The 14785-nt window shown below is 38.3% G+C and overlaps 1 long non-coding RNA gene across 1 annotated transcript; it reads left to right on the top strand.

The window, feature by feature from the left end:
• Window positions 1-6006: 6006 nt before the first annotated feature.
• LOC132654550 (uncharacterized) lies at window positions 6007-14155 on the top strand. The gene is made up of 3 exons (XR_009592178.1): window positions 6007-6136; window positions 11446-11578; window positions 13195-14155. It is a non-coding gene; the product is annotated as an uncharacterized LOC132654550 (long non-coding RNA).
• The last annotated feature ends 630 nt before the right edge of the window (window positions 14156-14785 follow it).

The raw sequence follows: 14785 nt of genomic DNA, 5'->3' as shown, positions 1-14785 counted from the left end.
GCTACCAGAATGTGTTGAGAAATTAAATTAAATAGGTTAACCTCTCTGTTTCTTCCAAATACATCTTTATTTAAAATTATTTACTTTACATCCTGATTGTATCTCATCCCTCTTTCTTCAGAGACTTGAAGTTTTTACATACCCACAAATCATATAAAGTATCTTGGAATAACTCTGGCCTAGCAAGGAAAAGACCTGTATGACAAGAACTTCAAGTTTCTAAAGACAGAAATTGAAAAAGACATAGGAAGATGGAAATATCTTCTATGCTCATGGATTGGTAGAATTATCATAGTAAAAATGGCCATTTTTACCTAAAGTAATCTACAGATTCAATGCATTTCCCATCAAAATGTCAACACAATGCTTTATAGACATTTAAAAGACAATTCTCAGCTTCCCATGGAAAAATGAAATGCCAAGAATAATTAAAACAGTCCTATACAATAAAAAAAATTGTTTTTCAAGTACAACAAAGTAATAGTGATTAAAATAAACACATGATATTAGCATAAAATCAAACAATTCAATGGAATTGAATTGAAGAACCAGAAATAATCCTACACACTAATGGACACTTTTTTCTGTTTTTTTTTTTTAAAAAAAAGAAACCAAAAACATACAATAGAAAAAATAAAGCATCTTTAACAAATGGTGCTGATCTACCTAGATGGCTGCATGTAGAAGAATGGAAATGGACCCATATTTATACCACTTTGCACAAAACTCAAGTCCAAGTGGATCAAAGATCTCAACATAAAACTGGACACATTAAATTTAATAGAAGAGAAAGTGAAGATTACCCTTAAGTGCACTGGCACATGGAAAACTTCCTGAAAAGAACAGAGCTTTGAGTTGATGTGCCCGTACAACTACCTCATCTATGAATTGATGGAGCCAGATGAAGGGGCCAGTCTTGCAAAAGCAAAGGTGCAGGATCTTCCCTGAAACAAGGCAGCAAGTTATCCTATAGGAGCCTTGGGGAGGATAATATTAATAAGTGTTGATAGGGTAACAGAAGCCAGGGGCCTCAATCAGGCCAATGACTCATTGCAATTAACATTTGCAAGAAAAGTTGTTGAGCAAAAGGCTATACTGGGTCCACCATCTTGACATCTTGAAGCTTCCTAAGCAAGATGTACTTTTTATTAATAATTAATTAATTAACTACTTTTATTTTGAGGGAGATTGCAAGGTCAAAGGGCATACATGGCAGGATGGGGAGATGAGGGAACTGGGGTGCATAATGCAAAATTCACAAAGAATCAATGAAAAGTTAAAAAGTTAGAAAGAAAGGAAGAAGTAACGAAAGAAGCAAAGAAAGAAAGAAGATAGTGAATACAATAGTAGTTTTACCACTCCAGAAACTTTTGAAAGCAATTCACTTCTGGGAAAATACTGCAAGGGGAATGATTTAGTGTAAGAAAGTGGGGATTGTGGGTTTATTATTGCAGCACTGCACAAGGAGAATTTTATTATAACAAGAAATGAGTAGGCGAGGAGAGTATGAGAAGTTAAAAGTTATAGTGCACAGTATCAACTATGAGTAAAAAGCCCATGCACAACTGACTAAGACATTGCAGAGCGACATATTTGCATAAGCAAGTGTAGCTCTACATAGGAAGACCGAATGCTGTTAACAGGGGCTCATTAAGGGTGGGCTCCTACACCTCTGTAATTGATTGCCTCAAAGGAGCAGTTGAAACATTCCTATTAACAGTGGATTATTGGAAAACAGAGTGAACAAGGTAAAATATATCTGCAAATCTTTTTTTAAATCCACTATTTATAAGAATGTATCAACTATTCCTCTGAGGCAATCAAGTTCAGATTTCTTCATACATCGCTGTAGTTTCTTGCATTAGAAGTGTATAACATATATTCCCATGTAAGTTGGATTTTTAGAAAACATGGTGAGAATGGTAATTTCCTTTTCAGTTGGAAAATCTATTTAAAGCAATGCATGGCAGGAAAATTTCTTCAAGGGAAGTAGTAAAGAAGCAGTCCATATGAGTTTATTGTAGTAGCACTTCATAAGGATATTTGTGCTAGAGTTATAGTTAAAATCAGAAGTAGAAAGGAATGGTGAAGAAGCATGTGAGAATCTGAAATGTTCATCGTACACTCTACTGCATGCAACAAACATCCACATATGCGTGCACGCTTTGACATACTACTAAAATATTGTGAACTGATATAACTGTCCAAATGAGTTTATTTCAACAATAGCAAAAACTAAATCCCTTTTTACATGTGGAAAGGGTTTCTCTCATACATCTTTGACACTGCTTGAATTGGAAGACTAGATGTCATTTTTATATATGATGTAAGTTTCTACAAAATAGAGTCAAATCAGTAGTACTTCCAGAAGAGCACTCTGTTATAATAAAGCCCCTCAGAGAGAAACAGTTCACAGGACATGGTAATTATTTACAAGAAAGCAGAGCACATGGAGTTAAGACTCATCCACTGCATGAGGAAATTACAATTAAGATTCCAGTAAAGGTAGTGGTTTGAACAAGAGAGAAGTATGGTACATTATCATAAATACCTGAAATATTAGCATCACACAGACCCTTTTGGAAACAATCAAAGGGAAAATTACAGCAAGGGGATTTAATATAAAAAAGCAGAGAACATGAGTTTATTAGTGGAGCACTGCACAAAAACATTTTATATTACAATAAGAAATGAGTAGGGAAGCAGAGTACAAGTATCTTTAATATTTATAGTCCTCAGTATCATCTATATATAGAAAACACAAGCAAAATGACTAAAGCATTGCACAGTGGCTTATTTGAAAAAAAAAAAAAACTAATGAACTTCTACTCTAGAGAAAACTACTTCCATTTAGAATGGTTGAAAGTTTTGTTCATAGATCTCTGGAGTTGCTTCCATTAGAAGAACAGAGGATGTATGCCAATGTGATGTGGGCATGCTAGATAGCCTAAGTGAAACAGTCTCAGAACATAAAACATGGTCAGCAACACAGCTCAACCGGTAGAGTGTTCAGTCGGCATGCCCGAGTCCTTTGGTTAATCCTTAGAATCATCATAAAGTGGGTAGGCATGTACACCTGTCACGCCAGCACTCAGGAAGTTGATAGAGGAGCAGTAGAAGTTCAAGATCACAGGTACATGCAAAGTTCAATTCCAGCCTACATTACAAAGACCCATTTATTAAAAGCCAAGACAGATAAGGAAAGAACAGCACAAGGTGAGATCAGGGAGGAGTGGAGGGAGAAAAATAAACTCATTTTGTCTCTGCTGTTTCTCCAAAATTCTGTTTTTCCTCCTGTCAGCTACTTTTATGTTCTATTAGAGACTTGAAAGTAAGATGAGAGCATGAGTAGTTTTAAGCCTTCAGCTCTAAACCTGACATCAAAAGAGGACAAATTAATGAATGTCACCAGACTGGTGTGCTGTGAAGAAGGCTACACCCTCATCACTGATTGTTATTTTGCCCTTGAAAAGGCCCGGTGATGGATGTTACAGGTGAATCAAATTGATTTTTAGTTAATATCTTCTTTAAAATAGATTTATATTTTGTCAACAGAGCCTCATTGTGCAGTTCAGTTTTATCTGACCAAATGAAAGACTTCCAAACATAGGGTAGCACCTCAGTCAGGCCATTCTTGATACAGAATTAAAGACTAACTCATTTTCCTCTTCTTCAGTATTCTCTACTTGCTTTTCCCAGAAGAGAGTATGCAGGTGCACATTGTCAAAAGCCAGGGAATTAATTAAATTGGAGAATACAATCAGGACAAAATCAATTAAAAGAACTGTGATGAACTGGACAGAGTTTTCTCCAATGACATCACTTGTTCCATTTTTCTCCCATATGTGAAAATGCCTGGCTGCTGAAGCACTTTCTAAACAATGGCATATAGGCCATGACAGCCAGAAGACCAGGTAGGCAAGCTAACTGCAGAGCCCCCTACTCTCTAGGTTTCCCTGGGCAAATAAATAATCACCTCCTCCCCCAGCGACAGGCCAGGCCTTTCAGAAGATTAGGTAGGCCAGGGCCCTATTCTCAGTTTTCCCTCCCCTTCTGAATACCATATACCAGCCCCCAACTTGGGAGGACATTCCCTACTGAACCAGAGACCACACAAGTCACCAGATCTCCAGGAAGACCTCCTGCTAATAGATCTGCTCCACCCTTTCAATGTCTCCTTTCCTGTCTCCAGCAGTCCCTCCCAATCTCTTAGCCATGTACCAGCCTCCAAATCAGGCAGAAACTTCCTGCTGGATCAGAGGCCACAGAGGCTACCCAACTTGGGTGGGGAGTGCTTGCTCAACCACAGGCCTCATGGGCCAGAAGACTCAAGAGGAAGCAGAAACTAAGGAAGAAAACACTCACCCAACAAAGACTAAATCAAGAAATTGGAATGTAGGCCCATAGTCACCACAAACCCAGATGCCTAAATGCCAGAGCAAGAACACAATCAACAACTACCAAGGCAATATGGCCTCACCACAGCCCAGCTACCCTAATAAAGCAAGCCATGAATATCCTCAAATAGAAGAAGCACAAGAAAACAGACCTTAAAAAATACCTTTGTGATAAAGGTTTTTAAGGATGAAATTTCTTAGACTTAAATTTTCTTTGGCCAATGTATCCATTTTTTTTTTCTATTGTATCTTTAAGGACTGAAATTCTTTCTTCCATATCTACTATTCTGTCGGAGAAGCTTGCCTCTGTGGTTCTTGTTTCAGTTTCTAAATTTTTCATTTTCATATTTCATTCAGTTTGAAATTCTTTATTGATTCTATATCCACACTCCAGTCTTGATGAGTTTTATTCATTTCCTTCCATTCTTTGTGTTTTCATATGTTACTTTATGAAATTTATTCATTTCCTCTTTATTGACTGGTCTATCCTTTTTATAGATTTTGAAAAGGCCTTTTATTTTCAATTGAGCTATTATTAAATATTCAGTTCCTGAAGAAGTAAGGATGCCTGGCTCTAGTGGATAAATATTGTCCTTGTATTACTGATTTTGTTTTTATGCACACAATGCCTCTCGGCATCTGGGATTGGGAAGGTTGTAAATCTGAGTGGATATATCTGATTTTGTCTTTGCAGTGTGGGTGTTTTGTGCCTGGAATTTGTTTTTTCTGATTCTTGGAAGATTTTCGGGCTGTGTGCAGCCTGTAGAACCATCTAATGGTATCCTCATGGGTATGGACAGTGGCAGTTTCAGGTCAAATGTGTGTCTGGGCATTGAGACCTGAGACTTAGGAATGGGAAAGAGGCTTGGGGCAGTTTAGGTGTTTCAGAAGAGGGAGAGAAACAAGGTGTTCCTCCAGGGTCTGCTTAGTTAGTCTCCTGAGGATTGAGACAGAGAAAGGGGAGAGGCCACAGCAGGTTTACTAAAGACCTGGGGATGAGACCTGGATATTAGATTTAGAGAGAGAGTTGAAGATCTGTAGTTAGTCTAACTGCTTCCTGGCAGGAGTGGCCTGTGGGTTATCAGGGAGTGGATGGTGGAGGTGGAGTTGGCATAAAGCAAGTAGTTGAGAGGGAGTTTAGAAGAAGATCTTGGAATATTTGGAGATGGGGGCATGGAGAGAGGCTAGGCTGCTGGAGGTGTTCTGTTGCAGGGCTGAGGATTTGATGATGTGTTTGGTTGGAGGAGTAGGAGAGGTGAAAATCTGGAGTTAGCCGAGCTTATTTCATGCTATAAAACCACATTCGATTTTCCTTTGAGTATCTTTCTTAAACTCCTAGTGTAGCTTAAAAAAAAATTTTACACTACTATGTCCTCAATTGACTAAAATGAGATACATTTGAAATCTACATATAACAACATATATAAAACATATCTAATAACTGAGTGGATAGTATCCTACTAGTCATATTCAGAAAGAAATTGTTCATAAAATAAGCAGGGTATTTTGTTTTGTCACAGGCAGTAGCTTTTAAATTTGTCTATGTTTAGTTTTTCAACCATTTTCCTCTCCTTCCTCTTCCTCTTCTTTGTCCTCTCCCTGTCCTCCTCCTCTTTTGACTTCTTTTTTTTTTTCTTTCCTTCTTTTGGAGACTAAGTGTCACTATGAGGGTTAGAATGCCTTGAGCTTCTGGACTCAGGCGATTCTCCTGTACCAGCTTCCAAGGGCTGGGACAACATGTAAGTACCACCTTGCCTGGCTTCTGATGGGTAATTTTACAAGTCCATTTGGTTAGGTCAGAGTGTTCTAGATATTTTGGAAAATAACCTGAATATTTTTCTAAAGATTTTGCTTGGTATGTGGATGAGGTTATCTTAAATAGGTGGAATTTCAGTAAACCAGTTCTACTCTCTGGTATGGTGAGCCTTGTTGTAATAGTGAATTATTTGCCACTAGTGAACAAAGAAAGGTTTCCTACCAGAACTCCCTGAGTAGGGATTTTTTTTTTTAGATCTATAGCCAGGTCCTACTAGCTGGCATATTCTGACTCCAAAATTCAGTGAGTTATTTTTGTTAAAGAAATCTCAAAGTGAATAAGCTGTAATAAAAATAAATAAATTTATTAAATTTAAAATTAAAAAAGTAAAGTATTTCCTTTATAAAAATTTTAGGGAAAAAATAGTGAGTATTTTCTGTAAAGTTACAAAGAAATACAGAAAAGAAATGTATCTCAAAAAGGAAATTATTGTGCAAAAATGCTGTACCAAAACAAAACTGGGCTGTAACACACAGAGCTGAAGATGGCTGTTGTCTTTTAGTTCTCATGTAGATGGCTTTTCTACTTAAATTAGATTTCCTTTTATTTTATGCTATAGACAAGTCTTTTGCCACATATAACTCTAATTTGATCAGTAATATTTTAAAGTCTTTTGGAAAGGCAAATATATCTGTGCCATTTTCTTTCTGAAGACAGCCCTCCTTGAAGGTCTGCAGAGCAACATCCCCCTTATTTGAAAACCCCATTTCATTGGAACAAGACCTTAACTCTCCTCTTCTTAGGAGTATTCAACACTGAATGTTGTGAAAATAATTCTTGAACTTAGTTTTACAGACTTTATTGTTGTGGACTAAGATTAGAGCTCCCAATTTTAAATGCCTGCTTTGAAAACATTGAGAGCATAAGTGAAAAAAAAATCACAGATATCGTTGGTATAAGAATTACAAGAAAGCTTAAATATCCACAGCATATTCACACAATAGCTCACTGCCTTTGCTTGCATTCTTCCTGAAATGGAGGAATAATTTTTTGCTTAAGTTGCTGTCTCTATCTTTGCGCAGTCATGTCTTCCTCCTTGATTTTCCTAACATGAAGGTGAAGTGAAAATAACATTTAAAAGTTCTTCACCAGTTATCCCCTCAGGTTTTTGTTAGCATTTCAGGGCTCTGGGTATCATGTAAGTCTCCTGCAGATTAAGACCCTCCCCCTTTCTTCAGGATCTTATTTTTATAAAAATCTATATCTTTAAAGGTATGTCTATGGATCATGAAATCTTTATAATTATGCTCTGACTCTCTGGGGTTAAGAGGAAACTACCATTTCACTATGTTGATACTACTATATACCAAGCCTGAGTCTTTCGAGTGAATGCTGTGCTACTGCAGAAGCATGGTGTGAGGAAGTGATACTAAAGGCAAATTATGTTTGAGCAGAGTGAGACTACAGTACGTGTGTCAAGCACAGCATTCTAGAAGCTGTTCCCTAAGAACCATAGAAGCAAAAATGTCCTGGGAACTGGTTCTCATGTGGTAAGCAGTCAGCAATGAGCAATGTTCCTATTCTGATGAAATCACGTAAAACCTTTATCTGGGCTCTGTCTTGGTGCAAGCTTTTAAGTACCCACTTGAGTTTGATGAAAAAATTATGTAAAGAAACAGAAGAAAAATTTGTGAATGCTTTAAAGATTTTCAGGCACATTGATTGAGGTAACAAATTGTGTAAAAAAATACTCAACATTTACAACTTTGCATGGGATTTTAGAGTTTTCTTTAAAAAAAAAAAAACTATGCTTTAGCTGACTTACCAGAAGTTAACTGAAGATCTTACTTAGAAGGCTTTAGGTGAATCTCTCGTCTTGAGGCCTGGAATAGGAATAGTCAAAAATTGTGAGGCATAGGCATTACCACCGTATGCCAATGTAAACCACTAGGAAAGATAGTGATGATGCCTTGAGATACAAGGCATTGAGTCTGTAGATGGCCCTTGGCAGATGGCCATTTTAACCATGTTAATCCTAGTGATCTAGGAGCATGGGGGATCTTTTCATCTTCTAAAATATTCTTTGATTTCCTTTTTAAATTTTTTTTATTTATAATAATTTATTCACTTTGTAACCCAGGTGTAGCCCCTCCCTTAGCTCCTCCCAATCCTTCGCTCCCTACCTCTTCTTCCCCCATGTTCTTTTCCCAGTCCACTTATAGGGAAGGTCCTCTTCTCACTCTATTGCTGGCTTTTGGGTCACTTCCCCCTGCAGGCTGCCTTGCCTGGCCTCGGGGATGAGGATATTCGTAGACCTGACGTGACTTGATGTATTGGGCAAGGTTCATATAAGGAAGCTCTCCTTTTTTGCAGGGGGGAATTAAGGCAAGAGGGGAAGGAGGAAGTAGATGAAGGGGGAACTGGGAGTAGAGGAGGGAGGTAGCACCCTTGGGATGTAAAGTAAATAAACTGAAATTTAAAAACACCAATATACATAAAATAAAAATAAAATAAATTAGTAAAAAATATATAAGACAGAGCTCAATGCCTGGCAAGTCACATATCAATACTTCTGTTTAAAAAACTGACATTCTAGTAGCATTCAATAGTAAGCATGCATCACTTAGTCATGGGTCTGCAAATTAGCTATAGTTCAACAGATCAGAGTGAGACTGTTTACATGTGACTCTAAGCTTGTGCTGTACCCTGGATTCTCATTCTTTCTGTCTCATTGTCTTTTGTTCTATTAACTACCTCCCACTCAGACAATATCTATTGACAATCCTTTTGAAAGCATGGCACAAGGTGAGCCTGCCAAGATTTAGCAAGCAAAAACGCCTTTTTATTTTTAAAAAAACAAAAAATAATATTAGAAAAATTGATGAGTATTTACAAATAGGAAAGATGTTATATAACCTACTTTAAAAATATAATTCCGGGAGTGTGGGCTGGAGAAATGGCTCAGAGGTTTAAAAAACTGGCTGTTCTTCCAAAGGTCCTGAGTTCAATTCTCAGCAACCACATAGTGGCTTATAACCATCTACAGTGAGATCTGGTGCCACTCCTCTTCCAATGCACAGGCACACATGCAGGCAGAATGTTTTATAAGAAATAAATAAGTAAATCTTAATAATAGCTTTCTTAAAAATAATTCTGTATTATTTTAGGGAAAACAAATGTTTAAGTTGGCAATTTCTCTGGTTAAAGTTCTACGTTCTGGAGGACCCCAAGGGACAACATTGCCACTTAATTCACATCTCATTGACCTTCAAATTTTCTATGTTAGTTAATTTGCTTTCTAGAATGTAGCCCCACAGTTACTACTATAGATTTTAAGTTTCAGTTAAAAGTAACCCAATGGTGATTAGTATTCTATTGCTACACAGCAAGTAATAGTCAATATTTTAACTATAAACAATGATAGACACCAAATTTTCTCTCACGGAATGTAGAACTTGATTAGCCTTTGGCTGATTTAATATGAGCTATGATTGTCGGGGTTATGTTCCTTATGGCCACGCATGTAATTCTCTTACCATATGAATATATTTTCCTCACAGTTTAAATAAAAAGGACACAAAAGACCTAACTCAAACATGCAAATGAATTTCAATTCTGACTTATTATAGCCTATAATATTATCACATGGAACAAAAACTCATGGCCAGTTGCTAATATGATTGAAACAAGTTTTCTAAATTCTGCATTTCCACATGTCTGAGACTTTCATTTACTTCTAGCACAACAGCATCATTGTCAGCTAGAAGAATTTCACTGTAGCCTCTTCAGTTTTTTCTAGGCATCTGTGCCCTATACACATGCACAGCCTTCCAACCAATAAGTATAAAGTGATATGTGAAAGTTCTCATTGGCTTCATATTTCCATGAACACTCTGTTCGCATGACTTATTGAATGACATGGAAATACAAACATCAAGGGGCTAAGTTGACAGGTAATGAAAATGAGAATATTCAAATCAACAGAAAGTAAGTAGAACTTTCTTTATCCATTGATTGGTTCTTGGTATATAGTCCTGGCTGGCCAGGAGCTCAGAGAGAATCACCTGTCTCAGTTTCTAAGAGCTGAAATTGAGGGTGTGTACCACCATCCCTGGCTTGTGTTCCTTTCTTAATCACCCCTGATTCACCTGCCTAAGGCAGCATTGTTCACAGTGAACTAGATTCTCCTTAGTTAGCAATGGAAAAAAAAATGCCCCACAGGTATATCCATGGGCCAGCTTGAAGCGGTAAATTGCAAAACTGTGGTTCTTGTTTTTGGTGTTCAGTTCACAGCCAAGATTACCTCTCACAGCAACAGAATCACCACAGTAAAGACTCTTCAGCCTAGATAACAGAGGATAAAATTGGGTCTTGAATGTCTAGCTCTATTGCTCATTTTCCTAGGCACACATCTGAGGTCGGTGAGGGCACTTATCCTCTCTTCCTAGTTCCTTACCTGCACACTGTAAGAAATGGAATATCTTATCTCTGTCCAGAACAGACTCTGCCATCATTGTGTCTGTGTTCTCCCTGTCTCAAGAAGCAGTCTTTTCTTTTTCCTTCTGAGTATAGTGATGAACACCTTCATGGTCCATGAAACATATACTTGACTAAATTGTTCCCACTTGCTCTCTGGGAGAAATCAATATAATATTATTGAATGCCCTGGGAAAGGCTTTATAAAAATCAAAGGCTTATTTGGTTCTCTACTCCAAATTAACATTTATTGCAGCAACTTCAAGGTTGAAAGATCTTGAAGCAGGGAGTCACATTACATCCACAGACAACATCTGAGAGCAGTGAAGTAGTGCATGCATGCTAGTACTCAGGTGACCCTGTCGATTTTACAGTTCAAGACCCTCTGCTCAGGACATTGTTCTGCCCAAAAGTAAGATGACTTTTCCCAGTTCAATTAACTATAGACAATCCCTCACAGATAGGCTCAGAGACATTCTAAACCCCAGCAATCTCTCACAGATATCCCTGGTGGCCTGCTTCATATGTGAAAAGTTGACAATTAATTCTAATTCTAACTTATTTTACTGTGTTTGTGTAAATAGAAAGACTCCTAAGTGTCACTTGGACTACAAGTTCCAGGGTATCAGTAAAGAATATCTAAGGGATAATTTCAAGATGAACATAAATTCTTCTTCTAATCATAAATTATAAAGAACAAATCTTTGCTTGCAACTACATACCACACTGGGTATCGATTTCAAAATAACCAGTGTGGTTCCTGTTTCCCCCCAACACTGGCATGCACATTATGCACAGGACCTCTTTTCTCTGCAGATCAGAAGCTGAGATCTCCTGAGCACACACACTGGCAGAGCAGGCTCCTTGACCCTGACCATGCTTCCCATGGACTCCTGGCCACACTCTCCTCACAGTGTCCTGCTGCTGACCCTGCTGCTGGGACTTACAGGTGAGCATGCCCCAGGAATAGGATCATCTTCCTGCATCTGGGCGACCCCTGCCTTAGAAACTAAAGGACTCCAGTTGGCCACCTGAACTGTCCCAGGAATAAAGGTCATACTATTGTCTCAGGGTCCTAGAGCCAGAGCTCTGACCATGGCTCTGCATGCCCATAAGTTTTAACAGTGGAATAGAAGCATCCTATGAGATAATGCTTAAAAAAGGGGGAGTTTCTGATATTTAAGCTGAAGAAAATATTTTCACCAGAATCCTAATTAAATCACTATCTTTTTGGCCCATGGGAGCCACCAAATCACTTCCAGTGCAACTGGTAGGACCACTTGGCTCTGAGCTCAGGAATCTCTGCTCACTTCCTGAGACATAGAAGCTGACATGCAGGCCAGTGACATGTTTCTGGGTGAAGTGTGTCCTGCAGTGCTCAACCACCATTTCTTCTAAGTTAGGTTCCTTATTTTATCCTCTGACTTCTATTAGCTTTCTTATATGATCTCAGTCTTCTCATTTCGTGCTGCTTCTTTAAGAGCCTGAACTATTATTTTGTTTTACCCAAGGCTATGTTCTGTTGCTAGGGTTGCCATGAAGGCTGGTGACCAGAGTCAAGGTGTCCATTGAGCTGATTTCTTCCAAGGTGCCTCTCCTTTAAATTGTACTGTCTCATTCTCTCTTCATGCATGATCTCACCTCAACCTGTCTCTGGATTTTCTCCATTACCTGAAAGAAAAAAGTCACATTGGACTAAGATCAACCCAAATATCTCCAATTAATCTTATCAGCTCTTTAGAGACTCAGTACCATATAGAGTCACATTATGGGTTCATGGCTTTGATATGTAGAATATAAGCAATTCATCAATATTAGGTCTCCACACATTCCTGGTATTCTTTTTTTTCTTTTATTATTATTATAATTTATTACAATTTATTCAATTTTTATCCTGGCTATGGCCCTCTCCCTCATCTCCTCCAAATCCCATCCTCCTTCTTTTTCTCCTCCTATGCCCCTACCCAAGTCCATTGATAGGGGAGCTCCTCCTCCCTTTTCCTATGAAGATAACCAACTATGTCTCATCAGGTTGCTTTGTCTTCTTCTGTGGCCAGGCAAGGCTGCACCCCTCAGGTAGAGGTGATCAGAGAGCCTGCCACTGAGTCCATGCCAGAGATAGCCTCTGTTCCCTTTTTCTATGGAACCCACTTGGAGACTGAATCTATAGGCTGTATCTGAGCTGGGGTTTTAGATCTTTGCTAGGGGTATCATTCTATTCAGGAGCCCCAGGGTTCGGATTTTTTTTTCTTTTTGGTCTCTTTTTTGGAGCTCCTGTCCTCTCCAGGTGTTCCTATCTGTGCCTTCTTTCACAAAATTTCATGCATTTTGCTCAAAGTTTGGCTAAGTGTCTCAGCCTGTCTTCTGATACCTCGATCAGTAGAGTCTTAAAATTTTGTTTCAGTACTGAGAAGGTATTTAATAAAAATATTCTTTGAGTCTCAAATATATTAGAAATTTATGTTGTAAAATCTTTTCAAAAGATAATGGTGCTACTTTGAAAGATTGATTACTTAGAAGGTAAGGTCTACTTTGGAACTCAATGGTGCTTTCTCTGAAATTTAGGAATAGTGCTCCCTCAAGATCCAGCTGTACCACTCCTAGGCATATATCCAAAAGATGCTCAAGGACACAACAAGGACATTTGTTCAACCATGTTTGTAGCAGCTTTATTCGTAATAGCCAGAACATCCGTCCATCAATGGAGGAATGGTTGCAGAAATTGTGGTAGTTTTACACAATGGAATACTACTCAGCAACTGATTGTTTAGAAGATAAGGTCTAACAGGGGAGAAGGTCATGGGAAATGGGAGGAGGCATGCTTTTGAGGGCAGCATGTAGCCTACATCCTCGGAACCTGCCAGAGAGGGCCTCTGAATGTCCCTGCCGTGCCGACTGTCAAAGCAGATGCTGAGCCTGATGGCCAACTGTCGGACAGAGTGAATAGAATTTTATGTAAGAAGTGGGAAATAGTAAGAGCTGGAGAGGACAGGAACTCCACAAGGAGAGCAACAGAACCAGAAAATTTGAACACAGGGAACTTCCCAGAGACTCATACTCCAACCAAGGAATATTCATGGAGATAACCTAGAACCCTGACAATGCAGCCACTTCTGATGAGAACTGATAGACTAAGATCAGAAAGAAGGAGAGGAGGACCTCCCCTATCAGTGGACTTGGGGAGGGGCATGCATGCAGAAAGGGGAGGGGAGGGTGAGGCTGGGAGGGGAGGAGAGAGGGGCTTATGGGAGGATACAAAATGAATAAAGTGTAATTAAAAAAAGTTAAATAAAAAATTAAAAAAAAACTATGTAAAGTCTCTGAAAAAAGAGCGATGAGATACAACCAGGATTTAAAGTAAATAATTATAAAGAAAGATGTATTTGGAAGAAGCAGAGAGGTCACTCTATTTAACTTAGTTTCTCAACACATTCTGGTAGCTAAAATAGGAGCTAGTAGAAGCTGTAGAGAGAGTTCTTGGGAGATGCTGTGGCAAGTGCAGAAAGGCAGGGGAGTTAAGCCATGCTCAGACCATACATACAGTGCACTGATGTATAGGCACTGGTTGGATCACTCTGTGATAAACTGTCATGGCAGGGCAGTTGGAGTTTTAAAGGTTGGCTAATTGACACTGACCTTGAGAATATAGTGTTTACATGATGGAATGTCGAAAGCACTACAGATCAGTACTTTCTCCTCTCTTCAGAACCAAATTTTGTATACTTACCCTCTCAAGTGTGGTGATACACATTTTAAAGTCTTATTTGTATATCTGCATGAGAAACACAGAGAGAGATCAAGGAGAAAGAGACAGCAAAATGGCCATATTCACTGAACTCACACAACATTTACACCATAAGCAGGAGGGTTGACAACAAAAAAAGAAGACAGAAAAAGCTATATTCTCATCTCAATAATTAAAGAGTATTTCCTTATTTATTTTTGTAAAGAAACTTTGAGAAAAATAGAAATGAGAATAATTTTTATTCCTAAAATTATGATACAGCTCAACAGAGAACATCAATAAATTGGGAGTTTATGAGCTAGAATAGCACCAGAGAACAAGAACTAAACTGAGCAGTGATGGTCAATTCCAAGAGAATAGATTAAAAATAAGCAGATGCATTCAAAAAGGAAATTTCATATGAAGAAGAGA

The sequence above is a fragment of the Meriones unguiculatus genome, chromosome 6 (genome assembly GCF_030254825.1).
Source record: "Meriones unguiculatus strain TT.TT164.6M chromosome 6, Bangor_MerUng_6.1, whole genome shotgun sequence".
NCBI lineage: Eukaryota > Metazoa > Chordata > Mammalia > Rodentia > Muridae > Meriones > Meriones unguiculatus.
Note: the sequence above shows the minus strand (reverse complement) of the source record. Positions and strands in the feature narration are given on the sequence as shown.